The sequence below is a fragment of the Lynx rufus genome, unplaced genomic scaffold (assembly GCF_022079265.1).
Source record: "Lynx rufus isolate CCGP_SWC_20201006 ecotype Redwood Valley unplaced genomic scaffold, mLynRuf1.p SCAF_1, whole genome shotgun sequence".
Classification (NCBI taxonomy): domain Eukaryota; kingdom Metazoa; phylum Chordata; class Mammalia; order Carnivora; family Felidae; genus Lynx; species Lynx rufus.
Window position 1 is genome coordinate 158,040,591 of NW_025814823.1, and position 7,313 is coordinate 158,047,903.

The 7,313-nt window shown below is 36.9% G+C and overlaps 1 pseudogene; it reads right to left on the bottom strand.

Moving 5' to 3' along the window:
• Window positions 1-2,630: 2,630 nt before the first annotated feature.
• On the bottom strand, window positions 2,631-2,984 carry LOC124506518 (protein BEX4-like; annotated as a pseudogene).
• Between the last annotated feature and the right edge of the window lie 4,329 nt (window positions 2,985-7,313).

Below are 7,313 nucleotides of genomic sequence, written 5' to 3' on the forward strand. Positions count from 1 at the left end.
TTCTTAGTATTCTTAGCCAACCTATGGTTGCAACTGATGAAAGAACATAGTCTTGACATGAACATCACTTGTATTTTCATGTGAGCTAACAGATAAAACAAAGATGACTCAGCAAAGACCTGCGTCAGAATTTCAGTTCATCTATGGCATGAATGGATGCTGAAGTAGCTAATAATTTTTGAATACTGTAAGAACATTTCCTGAAGCTTTTTGGGTTTTTTTGTTTGTTTTTAGTTACTCATAAAGATGACACCTTTTTGATTTAATCTACATTCTTCACATTTTCTCACTTTCATTATTCATTAACATTCTCATCACTTTATTAAATCTAGAAAATTAACAAAACAATCAATCAAGCCCTGACTGGTAGCTTTTGTCAATTTCCATGGTATAAATACTTAAGCATGGTGTCAACGACATACAAAATTGGAGAGAAAAGTGCAGCAGCACCCCATTACACAATATTTTCTCCATTCAGATACAGTAGATGTAAATAACCCCAAGAGCAGGGATAACAATAAATGTAGTAAAATAATTAAGAAAATGATGATTTTTGAATTTTTTAAGATTTATTGTAATATATGTTTGAGAATTCATTATGTTTTTTAAATGAATTTAGTTGTAAATTTCTATGATTTAGTTTTTAATAATGGCAGTGTTTCACAAATTATTTGAGAAATTCTTGAAAATTCAACAATCAGCTCTCTTGGGCCAGAATGAGTCTCCTTTTGCACAGCAGTGGGTCTGTCCATCCTTCTAGCAGTGTGTCCTCCAGGTCATGTCTCAATTTCTGTGTCCTAGGACAGCTCTCTGCTTTGACAGGCTATTCAGGAACCACCAAAGCAAATGACTTAAGTGTTCCATACAAATATCTTCTTTTAGAAGGGAAAGCTTCTGAGTTGTATCTTAAAATGATGGAATTTATAATTATTTTCATTTTCAAAAAGTTTGTTGAATACTTAACTGTAGATAGTTTAACTGCAGAGTAACATTGGCACACATGGGATTGATTTAAATAGTGTAGACAAGAAAGTAGATCATGCAAGTCCCACACTTTTTGTCCTCCTCCATGCATTCAGATTTCTAAGAAATTAATAAACCTAATTGCAGGTTTTGTATTAGTAGTATAGACCATTGGGATTATTGAATATGATGTTCTAGATTATTCATTAGTGATCCCAAATGTAATTGGTTTAGAGTAATCCAGCATCTAAAGTATGAATTCCACATATGAAGCTGGGATGTGGGAGCAAGTCTCCTAGGAAGTGAGTGAGTATCACCACCAATTCAGTGCCCTTCCATCTCTGTTTATAAGCCTCTATGCTTGTAAAATGTTGACCATCTTTCTGCAAGAAGAAGGCCAGTTGCTACCTCCAGTGATGGATGTGTATGGAAAAGTTCTAAGAGTAAGAAAGAAATGGCTTTTGTACATGTCTTAAATATTTCAGAATAAATTAAAAAACACAGAGAGAATAATAATTCATAGTCATATATATTTGTTGTTTAAGTTGCAAAAAACAAATTCCTTTTCAGTTAAACAGAAAAGGAATTTACTAAAGAATATCGTGTAGTTCATAGATTCTCTAGAAGAGCCAAGGAATCAGGCTTAGAGGCCATGCATTCGGGAACAGTGCCTAAAGAAGACTACTGATTGCTCCAGCTGAAGCCACACTGCCATCATTACTCAACACAGATACCATAACTTCCATTGCTGATTCTGGTCAGTGGATGCCAGAATTTCTACCATGGTTGCACCCAAATGCTGGGTACCTATCCAACTATACTCACCAGAAGATGAATTTTAGGTGGTTTCTGCTTATGAATTCAGTGTTCTCTTATGAATCCAAGTTGCATGGGGATGTTTCTTGTTGGTAGTCATAGTAAAATAGGTACCTGGTGTCTAGGAAAGTGAGTTTCTGGCTTCTACTTTGTGGAAGTGTGACAAAAAAGCTTGAGATTGCTCAAGATGTTCAAAAGATTTGGGGTGGCCCCAAAAACTGACAAAGATCTACTGCACAAGAACTGACAAGAGTGAGATGTTAAACTGGAGGTAATGCAGCACCTAAAATGGTAGAAATTTCATACTATATTATTTGCATTTGTGGGATTTAACAAGGGTCTGCATGAATGTCAAATGTGTTCGGTACTATGACATAAAACCTGAACAATTTGCAAAAAGTACAAGAAAAATTGTCACTGGAATAATGATATTGACAAGGAATTTTTAAAAATATATATATTAATCTCTACATTATATATACACACATATATATACATATACATACACACACACACACACACACACACACATATATGTTATGTCTACACCAAGGTGGGGCTCCAACTCACAACCTGAGATCAAGAGTCTCATGCTCTTCTGACTGAGCCAGCCAGGCACCCCTCCTGAGATTGCTTTTTAAATTGCTTTATTAATATCATATTATGAAAAGAATAGTTTTTCCCAAAACTGGGTGAAATTGCCCTATGGACAGTACGTTTTACACTGAGACAAAACAATAATTACAAACTCTTAAGTGGAAACACCAAAAGTTTTACAGAAAAAGTAAATCACAAAACTACAAGCTTATAGAACATAGGCCACGTTATTAACCTCAGGGAAACCTTAGCATTCAAGGTATAAGGCAAAAGTCATAATAATTATCAGGTTCAGGAGTTTGGAAGTGCCTCCTGTGCTGCTCCTTACTCTTTCTTCTGATTTACATCATCTGTCCTAGGAACTTTCCCACAACATCTCCCACTTCATTGTGATCAATATGCTTGTTAGGTATGGCTCATCAAAAATTAGGGACAAGTCATGTCACTCACTCCAGGTTGACATTTCCTCCACAGTTCTGGCCTTCACTCCCTCCCAAACTGCATAATTCCTCTCTGTCCTGCATGGGGCTCTCTTTTTCTCCTTCATTTTCCTGTTAGGCATTTTCCATCTTGACATTTTTCACCCCTTGTTTCTCTTTGGACACCATTGCTCCTGGGCCTATCTTTGCAGTCTTCTCCTTCTCCTAGTTCTAACCACCGTTGCGGTGCTAAGACACTTAGATACCCACACCTGGTTCCCTTCTGCCTCCTACTTTTTGGGCCCACCCCTGGCCCACACACCCTCAGGGACACCCAGAGCAGGTACTGAGAAGGGAGCAATGGAGCAAGCGATGGCTAGGTCTGGACAAGGAATTTTAATTAAATTGCAGAAGTTTAACATTTGGCGTAAAATAGATAATATAGTAACCCAATTGGAATACCCTCAAATACTAATACCAGAAATTCTGAAAATGTGTCTAGAAGAGATAGATATTATGACAGCATTTAGAGGATATTGGTAACTATTTGGTACATGGGATAGTAATTTACATTGTATGGAAGTTTTACAATATGAAAAAGGCTTTATGTAAGTTGCTGTTTTGAACACGAAAAATCTATTAGGTATTTGAGTTTCTATTTTCATTGTTATAGTTTAGGAATTTATTTTTATGTTTTTAATGTTTATTTATTTTTGAGAGAGACAGAGACAGAATGTGAGTGGGTTAGGGCCAGAGAGAGACACACACACAGAATCCAAAGCAGGCTCCAGGCTCTGAGCTGTCAGCACAGAGCCCGGTGTGGGGCTCGAACTCACAAGCTGTGAGATCATGACCTGAGCCGAAGTCAGATGCTCAACTGACTGAGCCACCCAGGTGCCCCTATAGTTTAGGAATTTAAACTGAAGAGGTCAACGGTTTTTTTTTTAAGTTTTATTTAAGTTTATTTATTTATTTTGAGACAGAGAGAGAGAGCGCACATGCCTACAAGCAGGGGAAGCACAGAGAGAGAAGGAGAGAGAAAGAACCCCAAGCAGGCTCCACACTGTCAGCACAGAGCCCAGTGTGGGCTCAAACTCACAAATCAAACGGTGGGACCATGACCAGAACCGAAATCAAGAGCCAGATGCTTAACCCACTAAGAAACCCAGACACCCTGAGAGGTTAACTTTTTAAAGTCACGTGCCTACTAAGTGATTCATCTTGAACTCAAGTCTCATGAAGGTAGCCACTTCAGAGACTCTGGATAAAGGGCACGCTATCAAGCATAATAGCACAGAGGACATTATGCAGAGAGATATTGAGATTCCTGAGAGTCTCTTTGGGCTGCCCAAACTTAGCAATTTCCTCTGGTCTGATTATTTGGTTCTGTTTCAATAAAGGAAGTCTGGTTCTGATTCTTCCTGGACCATACACTAGCAGGTCAGGTTACTGCTATGAAGTTCATCCTCTAATTTGCACAGTTTATTAACTAACCAATCCACAGACATTTGTTGCATAGTTGTGAACAAGATCTTATGCCAGTTGTTTGCAATTATTCTTTCCCCTCTCCATGCACTTGAGATCACTCTTGCTCTTCCTTATGAGGGGATGGAAAAGCAAGTCACAATCATCTCTCTGTATGGCAAGTCTACCTCTAGTTGAATTATAAAAGTTTAATGTTTAGACACAGGTTATAATTTAGTTTGATGCGTTTTCCTCCCTAGTTAGAGTTGGTAATTTAAAATTAGGACCTTTTTTTTGGTCTAATTTGTTTAAAAATTTTTAGATGTAATACAATTTCTCTCTTCTGGCTCATGATTTGTAATCTTGTTAATCTTCTCTTTCTAATCAATCAAAATGAGTAAAAGCTGTAATTACATGGTTTTACTGTAGAATTAATTGGATCTGACCATTCATACTCCTTATAATTGGTTTCCCGAATGGGGTGTGTGGTATTCTAACATCTCACCCAAGTATGCAGTTAAATATTTTCAATCTTCTATAAATTCAAAAACTTTCCTCCTCAATTAATCCTTTTCTATTCATTTCAGATTCATCTAGGCTAACTGATATTAATAGTTTCCTATCAAGTCAATAGGAAGATAACACATTTTTTTGCCTTTAAAAAATGCTATTAAATTTTAACTTCAGCTTTATTTTTAAAAATTAATTAATTTATTTTTTAATTTACATCCAACTTAGTTAGCATACAGTGCAACAATGATTTCAGGAGTAGGTTCCAGTGATTCATCCCCTATGTATAACACCCTGTCCTTGTCCCAACAAGTGTCTTCCTTAATGCACCTTACCCATTTAGCCCATCCCCCCCTCCCATAACCCCTCCAGCACCCTTCTGTTTGTTCTCTATATTTAAGTGTCTTTTATGTTTTGTTTCCCTCCTTGTTTTTATATTATTTTTCTTCCTTTCCCTTATGTTCATGTTTTTTATCTTAAATTTCTCATATGAGTGAAGTCATATGATATTTGTCTTTCTCTGACTGACTCATTTCACTTAGCATAATACCCTCCAGTTCCATCCACGTCGTTGCAAATGGCAAGATTTCATTCTTTTTTGATTGCCGAGTAATACTCCATTGTATATATACCACATCTTCTTTATCCATTCATCCGGTGATGGACATTTGGGATCTTTCCATACTTTAGCTATTGTTGATAGTGCTGCTATAAACATGGGGTGCATGTGTCCCTTCGAGACAGCACACCTGTATCCCTTGGGTAAATGCCTAGTAGTGCAATTGCTGGGTCATAGGGTAGTTCTATTTTCAGTTTTTTGAGGAACCCCCATACTGTTTTCCAGAGGGGCTGCACCAGCTTGCATTGTCACCAACGATGCAAAAGAAATCCTCTTTTTCCGCATCCTCGCCAACATCTGTTGTTGCCTGTGTTGTTAATGTTAGCCATTCTGACAGGTGTAAGGTGGTATCTCATTGTGGTTTTGATTTGTATTTCCCTGATGATGAGTGAGGTGGAGCATTTTTTCATGTGAGGAGACAACACATTTTGACTGGATTTTTAATTTATGCAAGAAACCATTTAGCTTCAGATATATCTTTTCATGTATCAAACCAAAAGAAAACCAATGAAAGCTTTTCAAATTTATGAAACAAGACTTTCAGTACATTTATTATTAGTACTCTAATGATAATCCTCAGAAAATGGAGTATAAACTAATTATAAAATAACACACTTGAGTTAATGAAGTCACTACAATACACAATAGTAGTTTTCCATTGGTTAGGATTCTTTAGTTGATAAGAACCTACTGGTGCATGTGAATTTTTGGTGAAGTGCAAGCAACCAGTGCCAGTGAAACCATCCTACTAGCCAAGATGATAATTGTTCTTTGTTGTACATTCGTTTAAAAAAATTTTTATTGACCATCTGCTAGAATGTCAAACACTCATGTAAGTTCTGCGAATGAAAAGTACTGAAAAAGACATACAAGGTCCCTGTTTTCATGAAGGCTATTATTGAGAAGGGCAGAACTAAAAACCTAGTAAACACAGAAATGATTAAGATAATATCAAAGACATAGACTTGTAATGAAGGTGGTAAGCATAGCAATGGGATAAAAAGTGACCGGGGTAGATCTACATGGGATTGTTGGCTATGTCCCTTCTGAGGCAGTGACATTTTGCTAAGACTTGGATAACAAAAGCAACTATGGAACAATCTGTTAGCTTTCACACAGATGCTGCTTATTTATGTTTTAATGGTTAGTCTAGAGTGATGCTTCTACTCAATAGTTTTAGAAATGCGATAGTTTTCTCACACTGTTGACTTTATTACAGTACATCCTGATTATTCTTTTAAAATATTTTTATGCCACTTCTAAGGGTTCAGTGCTAATTTCCTTATGAGTTCCTTTGAAACTTAAATACTGATGGATAATTTCACAAATACCAGTATGCCTCTAGTTATGTCACTGCCTTACAGCAATGACAGTCCAAATGGGTAAGTGCTGCTATGGAAAACACAGGATACTAGAGCCTGTCTAGCTCTGTTTTGGAGACCAGGTTAAGATTTTCTGAAATAAGAGACTTCTAAATTGGATCTTGAAGAACAAAGAGAAGTGTCCCAGAGAAAGGAGCAGGGGAGCAGGAGAGAAAAGTCTTCGACATGGAGGAACGTGTGCACAGGCCCCCAGGGAGAGAGAACATGGTACATTTAAGAAACCACATATAATCTGCATTTGGCCGAATTATATAGCACACAAGCACAATTATAAAATGAGAGAGAGGATGCTAGCAGAATGAGCAGAAGTCAATAACAGAGGGTCTAGTAAGACTTGTTAAAGAGGTAGGACTTTAGAGCTGAAGAAAAAGAAAATATTCATTCATTCAACACATTTTTATTAAATACCTCCTATGCACCATGCACTATTCTAGGCACTGGGAATACATCAGTGAACAGACAGAAATCCCTACCTTCATTCTGTCTATATTCTAGAGGCAAGGGAAAGTAGATAATAAACATTAATTCTTTTTTATTTTTGGC